The sequence below is a fragment of the Vicugna pacos genome, chromosome 10 (genome assembly GCF_048564905.1).
Source record: "Vicugna pacos chromosome 10, VicPac4, whole genome shotgun sequence".
Classification (NCBI taxonomy): Eukaryota; Metazoa; Chordata; class Mammalia; order Artiodactyla; family Camelidae; genus Vicugna; species Vicugna pacos.
In genome coordinates, this window is record NC_132996.1 from 10,548,901 (window position 1) to 10,562,483 (window position 13,583).

The window sequence follows — 13,583 nt, forward strand, 5'->3', positions numbered from 1 at the left end:
CATTATTTCCTTATATTACTCTGAAATGTTAAAGGGCCCTTAAAACCTTTCAGAAATTGGCAGGCTATACATCCTAAATATGTTAAGTAAAATACATTGATTATGAACAGCTTCATTGGTTAGAGAAAATCAGTATTATTTTATTTTCATTTCTTTTCATTCCATATTAATATGAAATGAATTTGTTTTCGTTTCCTATTTATATAAAAATACAATACATTGATTATGAACAGTTTCATTGGTTAGAGAAAAGTTAATATACTATATTTTCATTCCTTATCATTTCCTATTTATATGAAAACAAAATGTATTGGTTATGAACAGCTTCACTGGTTAGGAGAGAGAATGTGGGTGGAAGGAAGAGATTGTTCACAACTTTTTACTGGAATTGCTTCCCAAGTGAAATGGCCAACGCCACGCATCAGGAGGGGAGGCGTCGTGGAAGAGGTGTCCAGCTTAACCCGTTTACAGTGACTCTCCTCGCTGGAATGTTGCCAGGTTTCAATGTAAACAGTGTATTAGCACTTGGAAGCTTCTAGAAGGAACAATGCGTGTGCTGAGCCTCCCACGTCTGTTTGGTTTGTCCATTGTTTTCTGAGGTTGCCTTTTCAAGTAGCTGATGCACTTGTCTGCAAGATAAAGAAATGAAAACACCAGTGGGTTTTGTTTGTGGACCTGGGAGCCTGGCCTCAGAGCCATCTGACAGTAACCTGCCCGAAAGCAGTGGGGGCAGGCACAACCGGTGGCCACACTTCCTGCTTTTCCCCCAGCTCTGCACACCTGCCCTTCTCCCTGCCTCCAAGTCCCCACAGGCATTCATTCAACAAGTATTTACGAAGCCCTTCTTGTGACGCAGGCCAAAGACATCACTGAGGACTGGGGACAGTGTGAAATCAAGCCGACCTGGCCCTGGGCCATCTCTCCCCTGCCTTCTTTCCACATCCTCCAAATGAACCCTTAAAAACAGAAATGCCACCCCTCCCACCGGAACGTCCGGCTCAAGCAAAGGCAGTTAACAGCAGATTTGCCCAGCTTGCAGCAGGACGGTGCTGCGGGCCCACCAAGTCCTCTACTGCACGAAAGAGGTGGGAGAAGTGGACACGAAGCATGTGAATGTCTCTAACTTTTCTCCTCTTCTGCTCCTCGTAGGGCAGAAAATAGAGACCTTCTACTAAAGTGGGAAAGTCAGAGGTGAGAAGCCTGATTTAGAAATAATGAGATGGACTCTGTGAACAAAAGATACTGCCAGCCATGTCAGTAAACAAAGGATTCTGTGGCCATCAAGTCATCAGCCACTATTGCCACTCCTGACAGTGAGCTAGAGGGAACTCAGGATGCAGACAAGGAGGCAGCCTGTCCTCTGCAGCCGCCCCCAACCATGCACCCTCAGGGAACTCAGGATGGGGAAGAACAGGATGCTGGCCCTAAATAGTGAGGTGCACTTCAAAGGGATGATTTCAGTGAGTGCAGACCTTTGCACCTTCCCATACACAGAAAAGCGCTAAATTCCTTAACTTGAGATGCCTGGTTTTCTTTAATTGACAGCAATCTTTTGATATTCTGACTACTTGGTCTTTCTTGCAAAAATTCATGTATCCTGGCTTCTGCCTCGCCACTTTGGAATAGCTTCTTAGAGTGATCTGCGATGCTGTGTCCCGGGCACATGTCCTAGGAAAATCTGCTGAATAAAACAACTCTGAGCTTTTAGGCTGTGCGTTTTATTTCAGCCGACAATCCTAATAATGAGAACTCACATCTGAACGATGATTAAAATTCACAGAGAGCGAGGCACCCTTTCAGTGAACCCTCAGAGTGTCCCTGGGAGACGTGTGAGGATGGGCTTCTCCAAGCCAAGGAAAAGAAGGGGGTTCAGGAAGACTTGGCCCCACTACTGGGAATTAATCGGCTGGAGGCTTTAATCTAGAACTTTGTTTCTCCCTCTCAAATCTGGGGCTCAGTCCATCACGGCCCCATTGGAGGTGAAGCTGCCACGTGCAGACTTGCAAGTAATGTCTTAACTCAGTCTGCTGTTTCCATACACAGAGGGCACTGTCGTCTTTATTTCGGGGAGGGAACAATTTTGTGGAGGAGAATTATGATTCATATCAACAGGGGAGGAAATGGAGGTTGGGGAAGGTTAAGCAATTTGCTTTGGGTCACGTAGCTGGAAGTGGTGGACCTGGAATTCAAACCCTGGTGCTTCTGATGCCGAACAACAGAAGCAAGGAGAGCCCCACCCGGCAGCCAAGGTGGGCGCAGCCTAGGGCAGTTGCGGGGCCAAGAACCAAGTGCCTCCCCTTCGCAGAAGCCCTGGGTAGGGACATCCGTTATGCCAACTTCTAGCTGTGTGACCTCGGCCAAGTCTGATAACCTCTCTGATTCATCATTCTTAAAATGAGGCAGATAGGGCTGTAATGTGGATTAAACAAAATGCAGTGTGTGCACACGGGATGCACGGTCTAAAACCCCACACAGGGCATGGAGGTTTCCGCACGACAGTGAGCTCCTGCCCACACACACCAAGAACAGAGCAAAAGTGCAGAAATCTGCGGACAGTTGCCCTTTGTAAGAGGGGAATATTGACTGAAATGAATTGGATGCTTCAGTCCTGGTCTTCTCAAACCATCTTGGCCTAATGGTCCACCGGGGGCTTTCAGGGATCAAAGTAGCTGCTGAGCCCTGGAGAGCCAGTGATTTCTGACCCAACTGCTGAGTTCTGGGGGGTGAGGCAGAGGCCTTCCTTCTGCCCTGGGAACCCAAGCTGGCCATCCTGGCGGCATTCCCCAACAGCTGCTTACGTGCTGACATTTTATCCAGTCCCTTGTAACTCACTCGGTCACATTCTCTGGTTCCCATATCCACTTCTTGTCCCTGCAAATCCACCTAAAGATTCCGATCCTTTGAAACTTATCCAGTGCATCAGGGATCAGCTCATCCCCACAACAAAATAGCTGTAGAGCACCTGCTACGTGGCAGAGCCAGCTAGAAGCAGAAGTGGCACGTATCACACTTTAAAACTCACCGAATTTGTGTCACATTTTAAAAAATTCTATTTACAAACCAAAAACAGACTCATGGACATAGAAAACAAACTATGGTTACCAAAGGGGAAAGGGCGGGGAGGGAGAAATTAGGGGTTGGGAATTAGCAGATACACATTACTACATACAAAGAAAATAAACAACAAGGCCCTACTGTACAGCACAGGGAACTATATTCAATTTCTTGTAATAACATACCATGGAAAAGAATCTGAAAAGAAAAAATACATATGCATGCACATGTATAACTGAATCACTTTGCTGTACACCTGTACAGCATTGTAAATTTAACAATTTAACATTGTAAATCAACTACACTTCAATAAAAATTAAAATAAAAAAATAAAACCCACTGAAGATTTACTTTTTGATAAAGCTACAGAGCACAAAGTGCAGCTCTTCTGGGCAGTCTCTTTGCAAAAGCATAAACAGCTCCTCCCCTGGGTCTCCACAGTTTATATCTGGATTGACTCGATCTGCATCCGGATTGGCTGGCCTTTTTCCTTCGTCACCAACGTTCTCAACTTTCCTGAAGTCTCAATTAAGCCTTTTCAAAGACAGCAGAGTTCATCTACTTCCTTGCAGGGATTAGCGAACTCTCAGATTCCTGCGGGGTTTTTTCCCCAGAATTTGGTAATAGGTAGTAGCTTTTTTGTATTCACGTAAATACATACAATGAAATCGCATTGGTCAGCACAGTCTAACAAAATACATTCTGTCATGTAGGTAACTTTTTTTCTTTCATTCTTCCATCTCTTTGGATAAATTCAAAAGAGCACAGTCAAAATTAGATTAGGGGCTTTCACTAAGAAAAGGCCTTGCGAGGTTCGAACTGTGCAGGATGCAGGAGTGGTGTGCTGTTTTTTTTTTTAACAGCAGTGAGTTTTGTTCCTTTGAGAAGACATCTTGTACCATGTTTACTACGCTTTCTAAGTGAACCAAAGAGAAGGAGAAAAAAAAGAAACAAAATATTCTCTTACAGAACTAGGGAAGCCAGAACATTCCAGAACAGCCAAGTGTCCCTCAGCGTTTCCCCAGGGGCTGGTACCAGGCCTGGGCTCCAGCACTCCAAGTGCCAACAAGTGGTGTCCTCACCTCTCCAGCTCAGATCATCCTTGCGGCCACCTTCTCAGTCACCTGAACAAATATACTATCGTCCTAATATTCAGGGTCACTTATGATGTTTGAATCATCTCTCTCAAGAGTTGTTCTAATCAAAGACCTTTAAAATCCAACCGCCCCAGTATGATCCTAACCAGCTGTTCTCACCTCCGTTCCCTTCCCATAGTTACTCGATTTTTTTGGTCCAGCTACACTATTCGTCTTTTCTTGACCAGAGCCTGAAGTTTGCTACCTCTGATCCCTGCTCTTGCTCCTTCTTCTGGAGCATCCTTCTTCCACATTTCTGGTCACTGAGCCTCTAATATCGTATCCATCCTTCAGTGGCCATCTCAGTGCTATGTTTGTCCCCAAATCATTTGGGCTTCCCCCAATCTGATACGGTTTCTACATCTTTGCCACCCTACGCCTCCCACAGCACTTGGCCTTCTTGTGTGACATTTCTCAACCTGCCTGTGATACTGTAATCTCCTTAGAGCAGAATCCATGTCTTAACCAAATGTTTAATCCCTTAAACATAGCCCAGGATGCTGACCCAGGAGAGGGGCTCAGTCCTATAAAATTACATGTCCTGCTTGATAAGCGCATCTTTCTTACCAGAACATATATAAACACCATCTCCAGTCTCTGTTCCAGTGGGGAAAATACAGACTAGAGTAGAGCTGGAAGGGCTAATTAGATAGCCTTGGATGAGTTAGACTGGAGAATCGGGGGTGCACAGGACCCATTACAGCCTCAGGGTGAACTGTTGGCCCTGCAGATGTGCCGCCATCTTTATAGAGGGGGGAGTTGCCAAGGCATACAGCTCTGCCTGTGCTCAGTGGACACAATACCATAAAGCTGGCCACACCCAGGTCTCCTGACCACTCCAGGCATTTGAAATCAGTGCAGTTTCCAGGCATTCTGACCAGAAACAGAACTGTTGGAAGTGATTTCATGCTATGCTTTGCTGAAAAATGCTGCCAACAGTAGTGTCCAAGAATAGACACAAGGTAAGACGCTGAAACCAGAATAATCTTGAAATCTAAGCTGGGAAAACTGCCTAGAATGATCATAGGAGAGGAAAAAGATGGTTCTGCCTTGTTCTGCCTGGATACAACATTTTTTTTTTTTAATATCTCCAAGTTCCCAAATATCCTTGGGTGCAGAGGATGGTGACTGGCACAGGGATATAGAAGACCTGATATCTCGCTTGGGAACCTACATTAATACCCAGGTAATCTCGGGTACATCACTTCACCTCCCAAGGCCCCTTTTTCCAAGCTCTCAGCTCTAATAACCTAAGATGAAATTTGGAAATGCTACAATTTATCTCATTTACATTACCAATTCCCCTGGGGCCTGGCATAATCTCCTCTTGGCCACTTATCCTCAGTATTTCCTCTCTTTGACTTTTTTCTTTTATTTAATACCAGAGCTGCCCCCTTTTTCGAGCATGTGAGAGCGCTCTGGGGCTATGACTGCCGCCCCCACTCAATTCTGTGCCCAGTCACAAATCCACTGAGAACCTTCATCCTTTCTGGGACTCTTCAGGTTGACATTCAATACAATAAACTGTTTCTGTGTCTCAAAGGAGCAACAAGAGAAGGGATTCCACGTCTGAAAGGCTCATATAGGTGGAAAGGTCCCACCACCCCCTTCCTCTTGATAACAAAATACAGGGGAGCTCCGTCCTGGGAGGAGGCTGACTCTTCACAGGCATTCGACATTAACATCCACCTGATTAAATGATGTCTCACTTACACATAAAAGGTTATCATGAACTGAAATAAGTTGTCACAACCTAAGGACATGGATGATACTCTATTTTCAAAAGGTCTACTTTGATAAATTGCATTCTGTGGATGTATTTAACTTCTAAATGAAACAAATGTTAATTAGACGTCAACACATAACTAAAAGAAAAAAGAAGCATGGGGGTTCACAGGAGTCAGATTTTCTTAAAGAAGCAATTGCTTTATTACAGCTTTCAAACACTGAAAAAAAAAAAAAGGACACATGTTGGCATCTTTTGAATGTCTGGTTACCTGCTCAGTCTGGTGATCATCGCTTTTGCTGTGGGCTGCTGTTTAATAGCCACAAGAATGATATTTTCAACCCAATTTTAAGGTTGGGAAAACTAAAACTAAAACAAACATTCAAACCCATGCCTATCTGACTTTGGAATCTCTGTCCCTTTTTTCCACACCATATTGTAAATCCAGAATGTAGCCTCAAGAGGTCTTAGATTTCAACCAAACCTCCTCCCTCATTACTGCTCGCCCCTGTCCCAGGCATGACTATTTTATATCATCATCCAGCTAGCTCTGTCCTCCGTGGGAGACCCTCCTTTACATTTGTTGATAACTTACTTCAAGTGCTAAAACCCTTTACCATGAACAGGCATTTCCATAAATGCCTACGTCCCTTTTGGTGCTAACTCAACTCAGTATTTTTTTTACTCCCAGGTGTGATTCATTTATCCATTCATTCCTATCCGCCCCAAACATATTTTCCAACCTTAAATCTTCCTGCCCCCTTTCATGAATGCTTTAATTGAGATTCTTTGGTCTTAAAATAACGAAAGGAACTCAGACTAGCTTGAGTGGAAACGGGAAATGGCTCCAAGCACTCAAATGCAGGAATCAGTCGAGCTTACAGAAGGTTCTGGATCCAGGACTGAGCGTTAACTAGACTCTTTCTGTTCCTCAGCTCTTATTTTTTCTATGCATATACTTCATTCTTCCATGTTTCTGCAGACCTCCCCACCCCAGTCCCCATCGCAGGAAACAGGGCTTCCTCCAGCCCCCATGGCCACACAGTCCAGGTTGAGTCACTCCCCAAAAGTCAAAATATTTCTTGGACCAAGTTCTGCCTTCCCAGAGATGAGACTCAAAATGGTCTAAGATGGTTTCAATCAACTGCCTCCAGGGAGGAGGAACCTGTCCCGACCCAACATTTGCATGACAATGAGTGCTGGACCTAACAGGTTGTCCAAGAGACAGCCAGGGGTCACTCTGCCATGAGGTACAGAAGGTACCAGTTCAAAGCATCATTGTGAGCTGAGCAGACACCCTAAAGCGTGCCCTCAGTAGTGTCCTCTGGGCTACGGACAAGGTCAAGAGCTCCTTGGATCTGCAGTTCCCCTGCCTCTCCCCCTCCTCCCTTTTCCCACCCCCTCCCCCACCTGTCACACCAGAATCCTACCAACCCTTACACGCCAGCTCCAATTCCTCCAGCCTTGTGGCTTCATCATTTTTCCTACCCCTGTTTCCTCTCCCCTGCACAGGCAGAAGGAGCCTCGAGAACTGAATGCAAATCTGCATCACCTCTGAATGCCCACGAAATTCAGTGGAACTAGTTCATGGAAGATTGATGAATAAGGAAATGACTTCTCGGGGAAGAAGATGCTTTCTCCTCTATTTGAAACTGAAAGACAGGTTTTATTTTCTTTTTCAGCCTATCTGTTTTCTCTTTCCCAAGATCAACTTATTCTCCTTTTAACGGTCTCTCTCCTGAGCTCAGTTTTAAAATATGGTGGTTATTTTCCGTGAAATTGAAGAAGACATATTATCCAAGTAGTTAGTGACTGGAGAAAGAAAGGACACATGCAAACTGGGAAATTTGAGGGGACTCTGATAAAGGGACAGGACTAAAGGCAACACTAAGGGATTGGGCAGGGATTGGGCAGGGATTGCCTTGGTGGGGAACCTTTCCTGCTCCAGGCTCTGAAGGCTCGGGGAGGGAATTTTTCCATAACCCAGAGGAGGCACCTGTAGAGCAAAACCCAGATGAGGCGGGTGTATGGTGAGAGCTGCCCAACAGGAGCCCTCAGAGGGCGAGGCCGCCCTCAGTGACCCAACAGAGATGAAGCCAGAAGAGCATGTACCAGCCTTACTCTCCTCCCGCCCTCTGACCACCCGGCCAAGCACACCGGTGATCCAACCCAACCCAGAAGACAGAGGTCAAAGAGCACACACAGGTCAGCTCCGAGGCCAAAGGAGATGGGGTCTGAAGGGACAAATGGGCCCTCTCCACACTTCCTCATTTATAGACTCTCCAACCAGCCATGATCCAGCCCCACTCCCCTAGGCCACGGAGGAAGGAGGAGCACATTGCATTTGGGGGTTGGACTCTTGTAAACTTTTAGGCACTCGCATATCCTCATTCAACCAGCCTGTCTCTGACTTTTCCAAATTTCAATTATCTGCCAAAACAATGAGAGGCCCAGGGCAGCAGAAATGCCTATTACTCCACACTTCTACCATCACACATGCAACCTCCAGGTCACATGGGAGTCTGGGGGTGAACTGAGGGTCAGGAGACCTGGGTTCAGGGCCTGGCTCTACAACTGACTTCCAGGTTGGTGACTCTGGACAGGTCGCTCTACCTGCCTGGGGTTCAGTTATCTTCCATCCGTAAGACCATCATGGCGCTTCCATCACCAGCATCCTGTGTCTCTAATTTCAAGTGTCCTTTGCCCAGACTTCGCTGTGTGGGTGGTGATGGTTTAACCGTCACAACGTCCCTCCATGTTCTCTGTTAGTATCTCAGAACACTAGAATGTGAGTGTTTTCAAAGTCAAGGATGATGGTTTTTCCCCATCACTTCTCCACTCATTCAAATACAGTGATTTGCATGCTGCCAAGATTCAATTCTTTCTTTGATTTTTTATCCTTCATTTTGAGTCTTCCAAAACATTTTTTTTTTTTGGAATAAACCACTAAAGGGAGAACAACGAACAAAGCCAATAGAATAAAAAGTAACTAACTCACAACTGTGTGTCCATTGTGTTGGGTACGTTAGCACTTTTAAACCTCTTACCAGCAAAGAAACTGAGACTCAGAGATGGCTCCTTGCCCAAAGGTAGTGTTTGAACCACAGCTTAAACGCTGCTCTTGCTGAATGTAAAGCCCACACTCTTTCTCCCTTATGACTCTGCACTTCGTGGAAGCAATGCTGGATCTTTAACCTTTGTCTTGCTTGTAGGACATCCCCGTCACCTTCATGGAACCCGCATCATTTCCAAACCTGCTGCCTGTTCCAGGCCCCAGTGGAGCCTCCTCCCACCTCACTTGGTACCCCGCTTCTGCCCACCCGACATGTATGAGCTGCACAGCAGAAAGACTGTGTGGATGGCTGGCCCTGGACTCAACCCTTCACATCTCCAAAGGGTTTTACTGGCTTTTTATTGGCATTTCCTCGCTAAACCTCAGCACAATACTTTACTATCCTGATCCCCAGGGTACTGATTAGCACCTGGAAGGGAGCTGGGAAAGGTTGTGACTTGCCCTTCCATCAGAAGGCGAGCTGGGAGCAGAGCCTCCCATCCGCCCCTTCTCCCTCCCCTCCTTCTTGCCCTTAACCCTGCCCGTCTTGACAACATCAGAGTCCATGTCAAGGGGTTGTGACTGGAGGCACCAAAAGCCTCTAGTCTGCTAGGTGCCAGACTGAACTTCCTCCCCAACACGATGCTGTATTTTGTCACTCAAGCTCCAGAGGAAGTCTGCTTGGATGAGAGTTTCATCAAGTCTGTCTTCAGTAACATCTGTTAGCTTTTATGTCCACCAGCAAGCCACAGTACCAAGCCCCCGTCTGCAGGAACTTACAGAAGAATGCAATGGGATTCTGGAGACTTTCTAAGAAGAAGATGTTTCCTGATCTCCACATACTTATTTAATAAATATTTATTTAATAAAAACTGTATTCCAGCCTTTGGCCCATGTTACCCTGAGGAATGCAAAAGCAGGACCAATATATTTCCATTTTTTTCCTCCACCTCGACACATTTAATGGCTGTCGCCAAACACTTCTAGGTGGAGTTTTGCTTCTGGATGGCTGCAGTGATTCTCAACAGAAGAAAAGTCCCCCCCAGGAGAAAGGGGAAGGTGTAGACTAATTTAAAGTTGCCTCCCAGGCAATTCTAATAAGAGGTGCCCCTTTTCCAGCCCCACAGCCTCTCCCACCCAGATAATACTTAAAATCACATTTCCCCAAATCAAAAGACCGTTTTCAATGAGAGGTACCAAGCTCTCCATTCGTAAATGGAGAATAATGCAAAACCTATGAGAACTGGGGCATAGGCAGCAAAACGCAACTCCTCCTTTCTATTGCTCTCTTAGTGAAAAATGTTTAAGAAAACTCATCCACTTCCAGAGGAAGCAGAGGATTCCAGAAGCAAACGTGATCACCTAGGCTCAGCCCTCTGCAGTGCACGCAGCACAGCCCCGGGGCCGTGCAGACAGAGGAGAAGAGGCACACACTCTGCATGGATTGTCTCCCCTACCCACGCAGCATCACTCTGCATGACTCTCAGTGTCTCTAGGATACCGACTGTGGTCGCCATTTCCCTGAGATGATCCGATAGAGATTTTTCAGTAGTCTGTGTGGTTCACCTGGAATAGAATCTCACCTTCTCATCCCACAACATAAAGGTCAGGTGGAGCAATCAGAAGTGAGGGTGGTGACACACCACCATTATCAAAGGAAAACAGATTCCTTCTCTGGCGTATTTTGGAGTCTGACCTCGGACACCATGACATCATAAAACCATGACATCATAAAACAAGTCTTGCCTATGCCAGGGGCTTACCATGCAAAGCTAAGCCACTCTAGGTCCTCAAATGTTTTTTGGGAACAATGTAATTCAAATATCCCTTGAATTCTTAAATACGTTTCAGGTTGCCTTTGCTACCGTGCTGAGAGTGCACTAGTGGGAGGGCAATTGTAGAGAAGAGGGGGTGGAGGCAATTCATCAGCCCACCTCCCCAAAATGCAAACATATCAGGGGAAAGAGAGCAAGTTTTAGAAGTAGGCAGGTGTGCGTTCAACCTAGGTATGTCACTCTCCAGCTGATGATCTTCAATAACTTGTTTAGCTACTCTATGACTCTGTTACCAATAGCTGCTTCACTGGCATACAGCAAGGACTGAAGAAATCTTAGTAGTTGGAGGAGACAGAGAGGGAGTAAGAGTCACAGTCATAGAGAACCAGGAGTGGTAGTTTATAGTCGTAGTGGCAGTTATCATTATTATCAACCTTACATGAGAGACAGTGTCTGAGCAGAGATGAGATTTAAATGCAAAGGAAACGCTAAATTCACCCTGTAAATTTCTCACGTTACATCCTAGACCAGGAGGGAAATTGTCTACCCACGGTTATACAGCCAGAGTTGCATAGTGGAGATTTGAATTCAAGACTGTCTGACTCCCGAGCAAGTAAAGGAGCTGCCAAGTTGTGAAGCTGGAGAAGTAAAGGCGTAGTCTAAAAAGACAGTAAAGGGCAGAACTCAGACTAGCACTGGTGTCAGACCAGCCTGAGTTCAAATCCGAACTCTGCTATGAACTTCCTGTATGACTTTAAGGAAATTACTTACTATCTCTGATCATCAGTTTTTTCATCCCTAAAATCAGCTTATCAACTGTTACAGACTGAATGTACGTGTTTCCCCCAGATTCGTATGTTGAAGTCTAAACCCCCAGTGTAACTGCATTTGGAAGAAGGAAGTAACAAGGTTAAATGAGGCCACAAGGGTGGGGCCCTGATCCAATAGGATTAGTGTCCTTCTTGGAAGAGACATGGAGTGGAGCTAGAACATGCTCATTCCCCACCTCCCTTCCTCTTTCCCTCCCTCTGTGTCTCTATCTATGTCTCTCTCTCTCTCTCCCCCTCCCTCCTCCTCTCTCTTTCTCTTTCTGTCTCTCTGTCTCTCACATTCTCTCGCTGTCTCCCCTCTCACCATGGGAGGAGTCAGAGAGATGGCCACTGCCTACAGGCCAAGAGAGGAGCATTCAGAATGAAACCTACCTTGCTGGCATCTTGATCTTGAACTTCCACTCTCCAGATCTGTTAGGCATAAATTTCTGTTGTTTAAGGCAGCCAGTCTGTGGTGTTTTGTTATGGTAGCCCACGCAGACTAATACACTGACACGTTACTCAAAGAAGTTCTAAGATAATTAAACAAGACCACATAAAGAGTTGTTCACCATGCCTGACACACAGGAAGTGCCCTCCAAATGGTATATGTTATCGTGATCATTTCATGAGAAATAGGGCAAAGCACTCAATCTGGTGTCCATTAAAATCACGGTACCACTGTGCATAAAAGGCCAACGTGGAGTGGTGAGCAGGTGACAAGCACTGTAGTGGCCCAGGGGATTGAAGAAAGTCTAGAGGAGGCAGGGGTGTGGGAGGGGAAATCAGCAGGTCATTTAACCTAGGCCAGCTGACCACATTGTGGCCAGAGGGAGAGTCCTAACTGTGGTCCAGGAAAGAAGCCAAAGGTCAAAGCTGGAGGGTCTTTGTAGACGCTTATGTGGGAAAACAGGACAAGGAGACAGATGGCAGGAAGACGAGGAAAGAGGCAGGGAGCAGCATCTGAGGCAGATCAGGGGAGCTGTAAACCATTCACCCCAGACGCTGTGACCCCCGTGGGCGTGTGGGAGCTCCATTTCCACGTGCGCCCTCTGTGTGGTGAGGGGAAGGGCTGACGGCTTAGAGGCAGAGAGCAGGACAGACCGGGGGGGAGGGGGGCTCAGTTCAGCAGCAGTACTCAGGGGAGCAGTGGCGTCCACATGTTAGAGGCACACAGTTCCCGCCCACGCCATCAGGGATGAACTGTGGACGCCAGGAGGAAAGAACACTGGACATGAGCACAAGCTGCTTGGACAGGAAACCTGGACACCCAAGGATGCATAGCATGAGGCACCTCAGGGTCCAGCAGGGGAACAGAGGAAAGGAAAGGAGGGATTTGGGAGAAGCTGAACTATTAGTTTCTGAATTGCTTCTATTCATTTCTCCCTCCGGGCTTCTGTGACCAGGCAGAAGAGGGTGCATTTATTTAGCCATTTAATAAATCTTTATTGAGTAACTCCTCGGTGCTGGACGCTAATCTAAGCACTGAGGATATTACAATAAAAAGACAGACATGAAATAGCTTATTTTTAAAGTGGAAATGCAGATAATAAATAAACAAAGAGGAAGGTAAAATCATTTCCGAAGGCGAAATTGCACTATAGACACAATTAAGCAGGAGAATGTTAGAGAAAGTGATGGAATGGGTGGCGGGAAGGCTTTAGACAAGGCAGGCAGGAAAGGTTGTCCGAGAAGAAGACAGTTGAATTGACTCTAAGTGACCAGAAGAACACGGGTCTATGCAGACCTGGAGGAGGCTCATTCTAGCAGCTGGAAGTAACTCCTTTCTAATTCCCCAAAGTCAATGTCAGACGATGAAGCAGAAAGCAGCACCTCGGTGGCATGTCTTTCCTTCTTAGATTTCCTCCCAGCCTGAATATCCACCTGGAAACTGCCCACTTGCCTTTTATTCACTTAACGTGTCTTGAGCGTCTATGTGTGCCAGGTTCTGTGCTGTGGGCACCGACATCTGACCACAGACCAAGGGCGAGTCTGCAGATGAATCCAACTTTTAGACCAAGAACAGGGTTC